Source organism: Desmodus rotundus, chromosome 5, assembly GCF_022682495.2.
Source record: "Desmodus rotundus isolate HL8 chromosome 5, HLdesRot8A.1, whole genome shotgun sequence".
In the NCBI taxonomy this organism is placed as follows: domain Eukaryota; kingdom Metazoa; phylum Chordata; class Mammalia; order Chiroptera; family Phyllostomidae; genus Desmodus; species Desmodus rotundus.
The window spans coordinates 84,688,551-84,703,331 of record NC_071391.1 but is presented as its reverse complement, the minus strand read 5'-3'; positions in this window follow the sequence as shown (position 1 = coordinate 84,703,331).

The window sequence follows — 14,781 nt, the reverse complement described above, 5'->3', positions numbered from 1 at the left end:
TAGCAGCTTCTGGGACAACTTCAAGAGGTCCAACATTCACATCATAGGGATGCTAGAAGTAGAAGAGAAAGTGCAAGAAATTAGAAATCTATTTGAAAAAATAACGAAAGAAAACTTCCCTAATTTGGTGAAGGAAATAGACATGCAAGTCCAGGAAGCACAAAGAGTCCCAAGGAAGATGATGCAAAGAGGCCCACTCCAAAACACATCATAATTAAAATGTCAAAGGTTAAAGATAAAAAGAGAATCTTAAAAGCAGCAAGAGAAAAGAAGTTTGTTACCAATAGGGAAGTTCCCATAAGACTATCAGCTGATTTCTCAAAAGAAACTTTCCAGGCTAGAAGGGATTGGCAAGAAATATTCAAAGTTATGAAAAGCGGGAACTTACAGCCTAGATTGCCCTACCCAACAAAGGTATCATTTAGAATCAAAGGGCAGATAAGAAGAGCTTCCCAGACAAGAAAAAACTAAAAGAGTTCATTATCACCAAAACATTATTATTTGAAATGTTAAAGCGGCTCATTTAAGAAAAAGGAGATCAAAACTATGAACAATAAACTGACAGAAAAATATATCTATTAATAATTTAATCTAAAAAAGAAACTAAGCAAACAAGAAGGACAGAGACAGACTCATGGATAAAGGGAAAGTTTTGATGGTTGCCAGATGGGAGGGGAAGTGGAGGAATGGGTGAAGAGGTGAAGGGATTGAGAAGTACAAGTAGGTAGTTACAGAATAGCCATGGGGATGTAAAGTACAGTATAGGAAATGGAGTAGCCAAAGAACTTACACGCATGACCCATGGACATGAACAATGGTGTGGGGATTGCCTGAGGGAGTTGGTGATGCAGGGTGGAGGGGGCAAAGGGGGGAACATCCTGATGACTATAACAGAATATTCAATAAAATATAATTTTTAAAAAATTAGAAAAATCCTGTATCTATTAAATAAATCAGATCTGTACTGATAAAAAAATTATCCACAGAGAAAACCACAGACCCAGATGACTTCATCATTGAAATTTATCAAACTCTAAGAGATGCATTTTAAATTCTCAGTAATATGGAGAAATATTCATGGCTAGAGTTACGATACACCAGGCAAAAATGATGAGAACTTACATTCTTTCAGTGAAAATGGGGATGGTAATGAAAAGATGGTAGATATAAGAGATAACAGGGAAAAAAGGTGGATTCAAAAGAACTGTGGCCCTGGCTGGTGTGGTTCAGTGGATTGAGCACCGGCCTTTGAACCAAAGGGTCACTGGTTCAATTCCTAGTCAGGGCACAGGCCTGGGTTGTGGGCCAGGTCCCCAGTAGGGGGTGCATGAGAGGCAACCACACACTGATGTTTCTCTCCCGCTATTTCTCCATCCCTTCCCCTCTGTGTATACATACATACATACATACATAAGTAAATAAAAGAACTGTGGATGTTCTAAGCATGAGAGAAAGATGACAGAATGACACCCTGGTCAACAGTTGGATGTCTGAGTCAATAGTAGTGACATTCATTAAAACTGAAAACAGGGAAGTTCTGATAGCTTGGAGGAGGGGGTTGGAACTAAAACTTGACGTGAAGGAGGTATATTAAATACATACTGGATATGTATCTCTGGAGTGCAGTGTGGGTTGGGAGATACAAGTTTAGCAGTTAGGAGCCCACTGAGTAATATTTGAAACTATGAGAGTAAATGAGCTCTCCCCAGGCAGGAGTGTGAAGTCAGAAGGGAAAGGAGCCAAGGAGAGACCCTGAGGAATGTAACACTTAATGGTTATCAGTCATGAAGCTATTGCAATCTAAAACCAAAGACAAACCCCCCCACACACTATCCAACTATGTTAAATGATAAAGAAAATTTTTTATTCCATATAACAAGTGATCTCAGGGTAGGGCAGCTGTAGCCTTGGTGGATAGGTCAGAATGATCCTGTATTACTTTTCTAGGGCTGACATAACAATGTCACACTTGTTGGGTGGCTTAAAACAATAGAAATGTATTGCCTGACAGTTCTGAAGGGTAGAAGTTCAAAATCAAGTGGTCAGGAGAGCCATGTTCCCTCCAAAACCTGTAAGAAAGACTCCAATGTCTGCCTCATTCACCACATGGCATCTTTTTTCTGTGTGCCTCTTCTTACAAGGACACCAGTCATATTAGTTTTAGGGCCCATCCTCCTCTATTATGACCCTATTTTAACTAATTACATCTGCAACAACATATTCTGAGGTACTTGGGGTAAGAACCTCATATATCTTTTTAGGGGACACAATTCAACCCATACAGACCCTTTCCATGGTTTTTTTTTTTTTTTTTTTTTTTTTTGCTCTGCCATTCCCAACATGCTGGCTTGCCTATATGCTGCTCTCCCTATTGTCAGGCTGGCTACCGTAGGCCCAGGCATCACATCCAGAACAACAGGGTCTGTCAGATGAAGAGCGATCATCTCTTCCTTTCGTTTGTTACTAATAAACATTTCATCACGTATGTATGCCTAATCCAATTACTGAGAAGGGGGAAAGACCACTCACCACGACTGGCTTGGACCAGTGGTTCTCAAATTTGCACATGCGTTAGGATCAGCTGGAGGGCTTGTTAAAGCATAGTTACCAGGCTCCACACCAGGAGGTTTCATTCAGTTCAGTTGGCCTGCAGTGACGTCTGAGAATTTGAATTTTTGATGAATTCCCAGGTAAGGCTGATGCTGCTGATCTTGGGACCACACTTTGAGAACCAGTGGTTTAGACCGATCAGGGATCATCTCAGAGGACTGGACTCAATGCCTAGGAAATGCACCACCACACAGAGGAGGGAGGATACCGAAACAAAATCTGGTTCTTATGAGAAAATGGCAAGGGAAGAAAACTGTTGGGTCTGCTACAGAGTGGCCAAAGAACAGCCTGGAAGAGACTGAGGGGTGAGTCCAGACAGGCAAGAAGAAAGCAGAATGAAGTGATGTCAAGGGAGTCATGGAGAAGAGGTTCAGGAAGAGGGTGGTCAACACTGTTAATGTCACTGAAAGGGCCAGGAAGGTGAGCACTGAATGTCACCATTGGGTTGGATAACTAGGAGGTCTTCATTGATCTTAGCAAGAGCAGTTTTATTTTGAAAACAAGACAAGGGAACAGTTATACAAAATACAAGGCTATACATATGTCATTGTCTGCCACTGATGCCAAATGCTAGCACTAATTCCTGGTTTTCCTGGAATCCAGATAACGAGGTGAGTGATAACAGGAAGCCATGGGTTTTGATTTACTGCTAAGCAGTGAAGTAAATTTACTGAGACAGAACTCGGTTTTCTGAGCTCAAGCTGAAACCCAGCCACATCCCGAGTCCAGAGTTGTAGACGACAGGCTGTGACTATGGGGGAAAGGTTTGCACATTCTCATCCGTTTGCTGACCCACACGTCTGTCTCCACATACGTTCAGGTATGTCTACTTACCAATCGATTCCCACCTACTTTTGTCTACCTGTGCACATTTATTGTCTAGTTGCAGTCCTATACATAGTTAGGTCCGGGTTCTTCCACTTGCTACTGGAATACTTCTCTTGGCCTCCATTTCACACCTGTGAAACAGAGATAACATTGCACTTCTTGTAGAATGGTTGTGAGAATTCAGTGCTGCCATGTCTGTAAATGAAAGTGTGTATGTACGTACGATAATTGGTATTACGGCTGCACATCCATTACTCTCTCCACTCATAACAGCATCAGCTAACTAGCCATTGCTTCCCAAGTGTCAATGAGCACAGTTTTGAAAGTATATTTATCCTTGTAAATATACTTTCCCAGCTACTTTAAGAGAGGATTCCAACTACATGATATTCTGGGAAAGGCAAAACTGTGGAGATGGTAAAAAGTCAGTGGTTGCCAGGGGTTGTTCAGGGTGGGGGGAACAGATAAAAGGGTGGAGCACAGAGAATTTTTAGGGCAGTGGAACTCTTCTGTAGGACACTATAATGGTGACTACATGTCATCATACATTTGTCCAAACCAATACAATGTGCAACATGAAGAGTGAATCCTAATGCAAACTATGAACCCTGGGGAAGCACGATGTGCTGACATAGGCCCACTGATTGTAACAAATACATACTGTGGTGGGGAGTGTTGATAATGGGGGAGGCTTTGTGCGGGGGAGGGTGGGGGAGGGGGTATATGGGAAATCTCTGTACCTTTTACTTAATTTTGCTATGAATCTAAAAGTGTTCTAAAATAATAAATTCTCTTTTTGAAAAGCATATTTATAGCTATCAATTTATACCCACTTATATATGCTATACCTAGAGATACACATAGTTTTGCTCCTAGCATTGCATGTAAACAAATACACATCTATTCCACCTGTCTAGAGTCTTTCTAACTGCTATCTACATAAATAACAGGTAGGCCTAGAATTTCCATCCGCAACAATGATGTATACAATTCTCTCTCCTTATGTAAATGAGAGTGTGCTATTCCCGGTCCTCTGAGAATCGGATGCCAATATGGGATTAAATGTGCAAGGATTTTCTTAGGGGAAGTGCCTGTGAGGGAGAGATGGAGAGGCAGCATGAGCAGTCTGGGAGAGCTATCAGATTGTTCTGTGAGTCTGATTCCAGTGAAGGAGGAAGGAAAGGAAGGTTAGGCAGAATCTCCCTAGATTGCCATACAGTGTAAGAAAGGTTTGGCAAGGCTGCTGGGGAGTCCTCCAGCCAGTCAGCCATCAGAAGACTCCCTGTCTCCCAGGAATGGGCCTCTTTTATCCTCTCTGCCACACTCAGTCACTGGCTACAGAAGGTGTGGCCTCACCTTCTGTAAATGGCGTAGATGCTGGCATGGAATGCCATGGATTTCAGAGCAGCAGTTGGTATGCTGGATCAATTACCCTCAGTGTAGGTGGAAGTCCAGGGGCAGTGCCTTCTCATGGCCACCAGATGAGGTGCTATCCATTCTTTGCATTTGATCCAAACACTCCAGAATAACAAACAAACAAACACACACACACAGGAAATCAGCTCAAACTTGGAGAATTCACCTGGGGACAGAATTGCCTGCATGATCCTTGTTAGGATGGCTGTTCTACACCAGACTCTGCTCAGAGAGGCCCTGAGGCTAGTGCGTCAGGAAGCCAGGGTGGTGCCTGCTCATGAACTTGGCTTGTGTTCTGCTCTAGCCACACCTAGGGGAACTCTGGCTAAGCTTATTGCTGCTGCTTCCCAGCTACTTTAAGAGAGGATTTCTCTACCTAAGGCTGGGAGAAGCCAGAACACTCTTGGCTGGTGACTGCAGGGGCCCAAAACTCAGAGATCAGGCACAAGGTGAGTGGGGACCATCCCCTCTGGGATTCCTCATTACGTCTCCTTCTCCCTGGGGTCCGTGACCTCCTTTGTGGCAGGGCTGCTGATTCAGCCCTAATCAGAGGACAAGGGACCATGGGTGGCCAGCCAGTCCAGTGGCTGTGTGTGTCACCTCGTGCCCAAGGCTGAGTCCTACCAAAGAAATTGTGGGGAGCCACAGTGTCCCAAGCCTGGTACTGTACAGATGAAAGTCTTATTTATGTGAAAGATATATCTGCAGAGGGAACAATAAACTGCAAAGTATGAAGGTTTGCAGCAAATGCTGTTAAGTTTTATATTTCTGAAACCTAGGGATAAAAGATATAGCCATTGAAAGCAAAGTAGATAAAAGGGGTTTCCACATGCTTGTAAAACAGCCTTATAATAGTTAGTTGTTGGTTTCTTATTATAGCAGAGAGAGTCAAAATAGCTTTAAAAATACCTATGGCTAGAAAATGAGAGGGAAGAGAGAAGAAGAGGACCAAAGGGACTAACCTACCAGAGAGAGGGTTTGGGTCCCTGTTCCCAGTAGTTCTCAGAATAGGGACCATTGTTATTCCTTCAAGGCTGCCCTGGCCCCAGTTCTGAGGGGCAGATGACGCTGCCTGAGCTGATTGAACACGCTCATTCACTGCTGCCAACACCTTGAGTGACAAGTGGACAAGTCATTTCACCTGCTTGGGCCACAGAATCTTCTTTTTACAATGAAAGAGTATACAATGATCTCCAGGCCCTTCCAGCTCTAAGACTCAGTCAACAGTATTCAGTGACTCCACATTCCAGACACTGGAAGATGGAGGGGAGGAAGATTAAGACTTGGAGAACAGTGGAGACAACAGACACTTAAACAGATGATGGCAATTCTGTGTAGTAAGTTGTAGAGCAGAGGTTTATGAAGGTGTGATGGATGCCCAGAGGAGGCACTAAGAACTCTCAGAAGAGGTGAAATCTAAACTGGATCTTGTAGGTTGGATAGGAACTTGCCAGAATACAGGGACTAACTTATAAAGGCTCATGACCAGAACCTCCTGAGGGGCACAACCAGGGGCTCTGCTCATGCTGGGGTCCATGTCAGTGGAATTCCTGGGGTTGGACAGTGCACAGCTTGTGCAGCCTGACACAGCAGCCCTGTTAACTAGCACCCCGCACACGCAGGGGTGGTGAGGCAGATCCCAAACCCCAGCATACAACCACAGCTCAGGGTGGCCCTCTCACCCCACCCCACTTCCCACCTTATGGGAGTTACCGCTTAGATATGACTTGGCCCCAGGGTGTTTCTGTTCTACTCCTGAACTGTGGGGAACTCCCAGGGAGTAGTCAGGAAGCTAGAGAGAGACTCAAGTCCATTTCACTCTTTAGCAATGCAATTGCACTTTCTCCTTACTCTGCAGGAGAACATAGGGGCTTCCCTCTCCACAAGAGGAATTGCTAATGAAAAATACACTTTTCAGGTGTGTATTATATGGGATTCCTCGTCAGTCCACCCCAGATTAACCAGCATTCAACCCCATGGGATGTGACTCTTCTGCCAGGGGATACCTCTCCACACTGCCCTCCACCCCATCCTATCTCCCACCATCTCCCACTGGAGATAGTCGCCAGAGCCATGCCCTTCCTGGGATGGGGATGGGGGCCCTGGGAGCCCTGCCTGCTTGCCTCAGCTTGCCCAGCGCGCTTCCTGCTCCAGAATCAGCTCATCCTTCTTCCTGGGGCCAGAGGGCAGAGGCCCAGCTGGGACTCCATGTAGCTCTGCTGAGGACATGCGGTGTTTGACCTGTGACCTCACAGGAAATTCTTCCAACCTCTGAGGTGAAGCTCAGGAGGAAAACCATGACCCCACAGTGGACAAAGGGCAGTGCTGAGACCTCTCCTCCCTTCCCCCAGCCTGAGATCTCTTGACTCTAGAATCTGTGGGGCAGAAGCACTTTTGGCTTGACTGACTAGGGTAAGGAATCAGCTATGGAAGGGGCCAGGGAGAGACCCTAAAATGGAATGGTGGCCATACACCCTGCTTGTCTGGGACCACACCATGGTACAGCTGTTCATGAGACATTATTAATAGTGCCTCCATTCCCAGGACAGAAATGCTGTGGTCTGGATAATCAATTACATGGTCATCTCAGCAAAAAGGGACTCATACAGAATCTACACCACTGCCCCTTTCTTTCAGCAAATAAGAAGTCTCACCCACATATCAGGTACTCATCTGCCCCTGGAGACACAGCTGAGGAAGAAGCAGTCAGTCCCTGCTGTGGAGCCCAGGATTTTGGTGGACTCAGCCCCCAAACAGTCATGGCATGATGTGCAAGTTCAGGGCAGGGGGATTATTTGTTATTTCAAAGGGTTTCAGAGAAGGTTCACTGAGGAAGTGACATCAGGAGCTTCAGTGGCCACCCAGCCTCCTAAAGCCCTTCTCAGGCCTGCCCACCCCCTCCATTCCTCAGTGCCTTTGGCTGCCCAGGTCTCTCTCTTATGCCTTACTCTCTGTTCCTCACCCAAATGGGCAGTGTCAGTGAGAGCTGAAGAATAGGATAGAGAAAGGATCTCAGATAAGGTCTTCCTTCTGCATAGTAGATGTCTCTTGATTTGCTCATGAAATTCAAAGTGTGTACTAAGTGTCAGGCACTGTGTGAGTGGTGACTGGGACAAGAGAGACCTGCCTTTGGGAACTTACAGGCTGGGAGTCAGGACAAATGCTAAGCAAAGCATCTGACAATAAATAAATGAATTAAAAATTGTTGCGAGAGTAAGAAATTGGGGAGGGTGTTGAATGAGTACATACTGTGTGAGGCTAGAGTAGTACCAGAAACATTACTCACTTTCAGAAGACTTTTGAGGAATGAACCTCTTAGTGGGAATTTTAAGCCCAGTGACAAACCCATATGGCAGATAGATTTGAGTTTCATCAGTGAGAACCAGAAAAATGAGTCCTTGGGTGAGAAGGGCATGGGGGTGAATATGTCAGCAAAGAGAAAAGGACAGAGCCTGGAGCTGGCGCCTTGCTCCATGATTGAGTGTCCCCTAGATGGACCGGCAGGATTTCTTGTACCTTAAGCTAGGAAGGTCCTCGAGGGTTTATGCTGTCCACCCTCCTGCTTGTATTACTTTCTCAGACAAATAAGGCGAATCGGGAGAAGGGCAGGTGTCTCTTTTAAAGGCTTCTAGGGGAAGTGATTCTGCATTCCCTTCTGCGTCACCACCTCTTGCCTCAAGAAGCCCTTACTACTGTCAAGCTCCTCTTTCCGAAGGAGAATGAGCAGCCTGTGGGTGTGGGTCAGGGAGAAGAAGGAGAGAAGCGGCCTCTAGCCTGATGCTCTCTATCTCCTGCCAGACTGGAGGCTTGGACTCATTGCCTCCGGGCTTCTGCTTTCATCTCTCTTCAGGTTATGTGGTAACTCTGTATTCATCACTCTGACACCATTGCACAAGTTAACGTTGCCTAATGGAAACTATGTTTTACACGGTATTAATTAAATGGCTCTGAGATGGACCACATCTCAATTTTGCTGTGCAGGGGCCTGGGCAAGAAGTTTCTAGATTTATGAATAAGATCAATAATAAAACCTGTGGACCCTGAGGAAGATGCCTACTAAACAGGGCTCCTGGTAGCTAACCGGGCTTCAATTAAAAAACAAACAAACAGATAAAAACCCAGAGTCATGTCTAAACAGGAGCCTCTCATGCAAACTGCACTTCAGGGAGAAGCCTGCACTGACCTGGCTGCACTGTGTTTCTGCCATCTGATCCAGCCCTTATAAAGCAGTTCCTGGAGTCCTATTTCAATCAATAGGACTGAGGCTTTTCCAATCCAGTCAGGGCTGTGCAGCTCTATCCCCATTAGCTTCTTCACTGATCAATCAGAGCAGCTCCATTCTGACCAATCAGAACAATGCCTTTTGGACCAAACTGTGAGGATTTGGAGTCCTTGCTTACATGAGGACAGGCTAGTCAGGGACTAGGGGCAGGGGCTTCTGTCTGTATAAGTCAGCTCCCCTCTGGCTCTAAAAGTCCATTTTTTCCCTTTCCACCCAAGACTGTTTTTCCAGCTGGAGCTGAGGTACCAAAGGTATCACAACAACAGAGGACCACACCAGCATGGAGCAGAGCAGAGTTGTGTAGCGGAGAGGGGCATGGCCCTGTGCTGTATGACAGTTGAGTTATTTTGCATTGAACAAAGTTTCCTTTCGCCACTCCCCAAATTGGGTGTTCCTATTGGCATTGAATTGGTGCCAGCAACTGACAAACCATAGTTGAAATTTATCAAGCATTTACTTTGTGGTAGACCCTTAAGTTGGTACTTGTGTTGCTTCTCACAACATTCCCAAATATTTGATGTCCTGTTCCCATGCTCTGTGAATAAAAATAGGAACTCTTATTGTATCTACAGATAAGGAAACTAAGGCAAAGAGAAGTTAAGCAACTGGCCCCAAATCTCAGAGTGGTAGTATGATGCCCCCCTCAAAGTTATCCACTTCCAAATCCTGGAACTTGTGACTATGTTTCATTACAATGTAAAAGGAACTTTGTAACTGTGACTAATTTAAGGATTTTGAGAGAGGGACATTATTCTGATTACCTGGGTGGGCCCATTATAATCACGAAGGTCTTTATAAGGGGAAGAGGGAAGAGGGAGAGTCAGGGAAGAAGATGGGACAAAGCGGGAAAAGCTGAAGATGTCACACCCCTGGCTTTGAAGATGGGGGAGGGGCCATGAGCCGTGGAGTATAGGCAGCCTCTAGCACCTGGCAGAAGCATGGAGCTTCCAGAAAGAACATAGCCCTGCCAATTCATTTTGGACTTTTGATTTCCAGACTATAACATACAAAATTTGTGTTTTAAGTTGGTAATTTGTTACAGTAGCAGCTGGAAACACACACAGCTTTGTGGCAACAGCAAAGTTATGGGCATTGCCGTGGAATGGGTAAAAAATCATGTCATTTTACCCTATTTGAAAGCAACTTCACCTCTTCAGTCCTTACCCTGGAGCAACTAGGTAAGTATCTCCCAGTGATCCACCCTCCCTATCGAATTGCTGCCCTGCCTGGGAAGCACCTTACTCTCACCCTTCTCTTCTAAGGACCACTGATGTCCATCTCAGAGCCAGTGTGGGATGAGCTGTAGTTGGGGCCCTAGAGATGTGAGCAGAAATAAAGGCTGAATCCTCATGGGCCTGTATACATGGTATGGGTTTTGGGAAAAATACTTCACCCTCAGGCATCAAAATCTTCCCAGCACAAACAGAAAGTGGAAAAGCAACTAAGTGTGTGGTTAGGGGTGGGGTCCATGCCTGAACACACAAGCAAGAGGGGCAGTTGCTCAGGGATTAATCAGTGTGATGAGGGGAGGGGGCAATGGGCCAGCCTCTGCCCAGAGCATGGGAACAGGGCACCAAGCACTCTGGAACATGATCCTTAGTGCTAGCCAGAAGAAAAGGGCTACCTTAGAAAGAAGGGAGTTTCAGAGCCCCCCCCTGAGAGACATGGGGACATGTGGGAGGGAGGGGGGCAATAAAATATTACAAGAGGTCCTTTCCATAGAACTTCTGGACTTTGCTGCCACCCTGTGGACATAGCTTAGAAGGACAGGATTGTGGCTGCCCTTGGCCAAAGATGGACACCATTAGTTTAGCTCTCTGCAGACAGAGAGACAGGAGGCGGAACCAAATAAGAAAGACCCAGCAGAGGTAAGGATAGGCCACCCAAGTTCTGCTAGTACCTATACACTTTCCTACAGCAGGAACTCTGGTGGTTTTATGGAAGAGCTCTTTGCAAAGGAGATGAACATGTGCTGGGGTGAGGGGTGGGGAAAGTAATGGGACAAAAAGGGACACAGAGGTATGGGATGCAGAGGCCTGAATCTAGCCTGGTGGCAACAGGAACTTTCGCTCCCACTGGCCTTGTGGTGAGTGACCAGCTCACTTTGCCTTGTCCATATCTGAAAGGCGGACCAGAAGGATAAAGGCCTTTCCTCCACTCTCCCTGGGAGGAGTTCGCACCCATGCGGAATGTGAGTGAGCAGGCTGAGGAAGGGCTGACTCGGCCCAGCTTCATGACTGCCTTGGACTTTTGCCCCCACTGGGAGCCTGATGCCTGCAATACCCAGGAGCCAGGCCCTAACATGCTAGCCATCTGACAGATGAGAGGAGTTTGTGCTTGTCCACGTTTTCACAGTTAGGACGTGACGGGACAACAGCTCACATTTTGGACAGCCCACTCATATTGTCCCCGATAAACATGTTGCAAAAAAGAATGAGAGTGGGCAGGCTTCCCCGGTCCTAGCTCTGGGCGCCCTCCCCGTTCCAGTCTGACGGTGCTAACTGCAGCAAGGCTTCTCTCCCTGGTCTGCCCCTCCCCAGCCTAAATAAAAGTCTCTCTTTAAAGGCTTCTAGAAAATGAGATTCCATTCTTTCCCTTTTAGAGTCCCAATCTAATTCATGTCAGGAATATGATTATCAGCAAGTTCTTCCTACAGTCAAACCTCCATACCTCTTCTTGCAGGTCAAGTCCACTTATAAGGTCTGTTAAACAAAAATTTTGAACTTTCATGGCTACGAGCCTTTTTAAAAGAAAGGCTGTATTAGGCTATTGCTAGCAGAAGAAGAAAAGAAGGAGGAGGAGGGGGAGGAGGAGGGGTGAGGGGGAAGGGGTGAAGGAGGTGGCTATGCCGGCTGGGAATCTTGGGGCTTGGCATCTGTTTCCCCAGCAGTGTGGCTAAGTAGGAAAGACAACAGTGCATTGCCAGGAGTTTTGTGTATTTATACACCAAGTGGAGGGAAGAGAGATGTAGCCTTTCTGAAAGGGTTTACATTAACTGTAGACAAAAGGGATGGATGGCAGAAGCTGAAAGAGGGCATTTCCAGGGTAGGTGCAGAATCCAAGAGAGAAGAGTTTGATCTCTTGGATAGGTTGTAGGCAAGTCCGGAAAGTTCATCTGTAAATCAGAAGCAGAGGCTCCTGTGGTTCAAAGGTGCCTGGCTATTCTCTCATTAGAATAATCATAGAAGTGGCCACCTGGATATTAATCAGAAGTTTCAACATACACTAAAGAGTGTGAGCAGTGTTTTATCAGAGCGGCCCACAGCTATTAAGAGGTTAACTGTTCTTTCCCTTTCTTCAACTCTCTGGCCACTGTAATTTTAATTTAGAACAGCTCAGATTTTCTTCTTTTTTTTTTTTTTTTGGTCACTTCCCAGATAGATGAGATAGAGGATGTGGAAGCAGGCTTCTGTTTCAAAGAGGGGTATTCATGGTCTTTAGAGCCAGGGTTTGATTCTCCAGCCATGGCAGGCAGGGCTGGCCAATCACAGTCCTTAATGGGAGAGCTTAAATTATAGAGGACCGAGTTAGAAGAAAGAAAAAAAAAAGCAACAAAATCCACCCAAATCCCAGCTACTGGTGCTGCAGCTGATAGGTAATTATCTGCTGTTTGTCTGCACTGTGGGGCTCCCTACTCTGCCTGGAAGGGCGGACAGTGTGGGCTGGGGGAGAAGGCCAATGAGTTGGTGTCCTGTCCACAAAATTGTGGGGCCCTGTCCAGGCCCTTCTCGACTTCTCCCTCTACCACCCTCCAATCAGGGGAGGAGCTGCCCTCTCTTGCCCACCGCCCCTCCCCAACACTTGGGAGGAGAGAGGAGTGATTAGCATGGGGCATTGTCCCCAGATAATGGGCCCCAGCTGCCGCTTGAAAGAAGAGACAAAGCGCCTGGCCCGCTGCACACACATTATCCCCTCGTTAAATCTCTGTTATTAGATTAGATTCCAAATGTATTGATTCAGAGGCTAGAGGGAGGTGGGGGAGGGAGGAGGATCTGGCTGGGGAATGCTGAAACACCTCTCCATATGCTCTCCCTCCCCCTCCTTCACCCCACCAGGCAGCTTGTCCTCCTAGTCTCTCAGGGAAATCGCCCTTAAGCCCATCTCCTGACTCTGAGCTCAGCTACTCTCCCTGGACTATCCGGAAAGCTGCAGAATGTCCAATCCAGCCATGGGCCTTGAGGTCATCGAGAGAGCGGGGATGCCATCTTCCAGCAGGAAAGGCAGCCTCTTGAGATGCCTACAGCAATCTCCACAGCGTGGAGCCCTACAGAGGCCTGGGCACTTTCAAGACCTTTGATGGGATCTTTTGAGTAGAAGCGACAGATTTTGGAAAGTGAGTAGATGGGAAAGGGAGGTGAGATCTGGGAATATTCGTAGGTGAATAGAAAGGAGTAGAGATGAGATACAGAAGCGACAAGCTTCTCAGAAGTGTTGAGAAAGACATGGTTAGTGTCTGATTTTCTTTCTCTGATTGGGACAGAGGAGAAGGAATGAACTAAAGTGGCAGGAGGAGGGAAGGAAGCGTATTCTGGGAAATACAACAGTTGAGAGGGAGATTCTGGGTCTTCTCGTATCCCAGGCAAGGGTAAAGGTCTCCTTGAGAGAAGTCTAAGGTCAGTACTGATGACAAGAACTAGTACAATGGGGATTCCCTGGCCATAGCCTAAGTTTCCCATCCCTGGGCAGTGCAACCTGGGTGTGGATCGATGAACTGATTGGCTATGGTCAGTGGAGCAGAAGATGTTACACATGGAAGCTCATTCTTGAGGTGGTTAATTGGCTGCCTCAATGTTGGGCTCTGTTGCCCCAATGATTGTGGGCAAAGGATGGGGAGGGGGAGATGAGGAATCAATAGGTTGATTAGTGTCTTACTAGCTCTCTGGTTGGACGCTTTGTCAATAGCCGCCCACTTACTGACCTGACCAGTGGTGCATCAACAGCGCCAGACTGTCCAACTTTCTCTCTCTGGTCTGAGACATGAGACTCATCACACAGCATGACTGGCCCAGTAAGTTCAAGTGCAGTGATCCCAAGACCAGACTCCAAAGTATGTGCCACAGAGACCATCCTGAGAACACTGGATGAACAATCTCTATTCAGTATGAAGCAACAGTTGTGAATGGGGGCTACTCTACAGCCCCATAAGCTACTACTTTTTGCTGGGAGATCCTAGTACCTACCACCAACAAAACAAAGATAAATATAAAATCCTTAACTAATACTAAAAGCACATACGTCTGGGGTGAACATAGCACATGATACTTCATGGCCATTTACCTCAGGAACCAACAGCCAGCTAGACAATGTTAAATGAGTTTTTGCTGCATGCTCAGGAACCTGGGTGACAGGAAGCTGACAGAAGCTGAACCAGACAAGCCCCCTTCCTCAGCCTCTAGGCTCTTTCAGACATGAAGCTCCCCAGGGCCCAAGGTTTTGCCCAGTATCATCTACCAAGTGGAACTGCAGACTTTGTGATCAAGGGAAGGTACAGCTTCAGGTGTTTCATTCTGAATCCTTAAAATTGGCCAACCTGGAGCAATCATTCCAGATATTACTTTGGGGTCCTTTCCCTTTAGCTTGGTGTGTTCAGTCCCTGTGTATGTCTTTCTCTGAATGACAAGCACCCTGAGACAGGGGAAGGGACA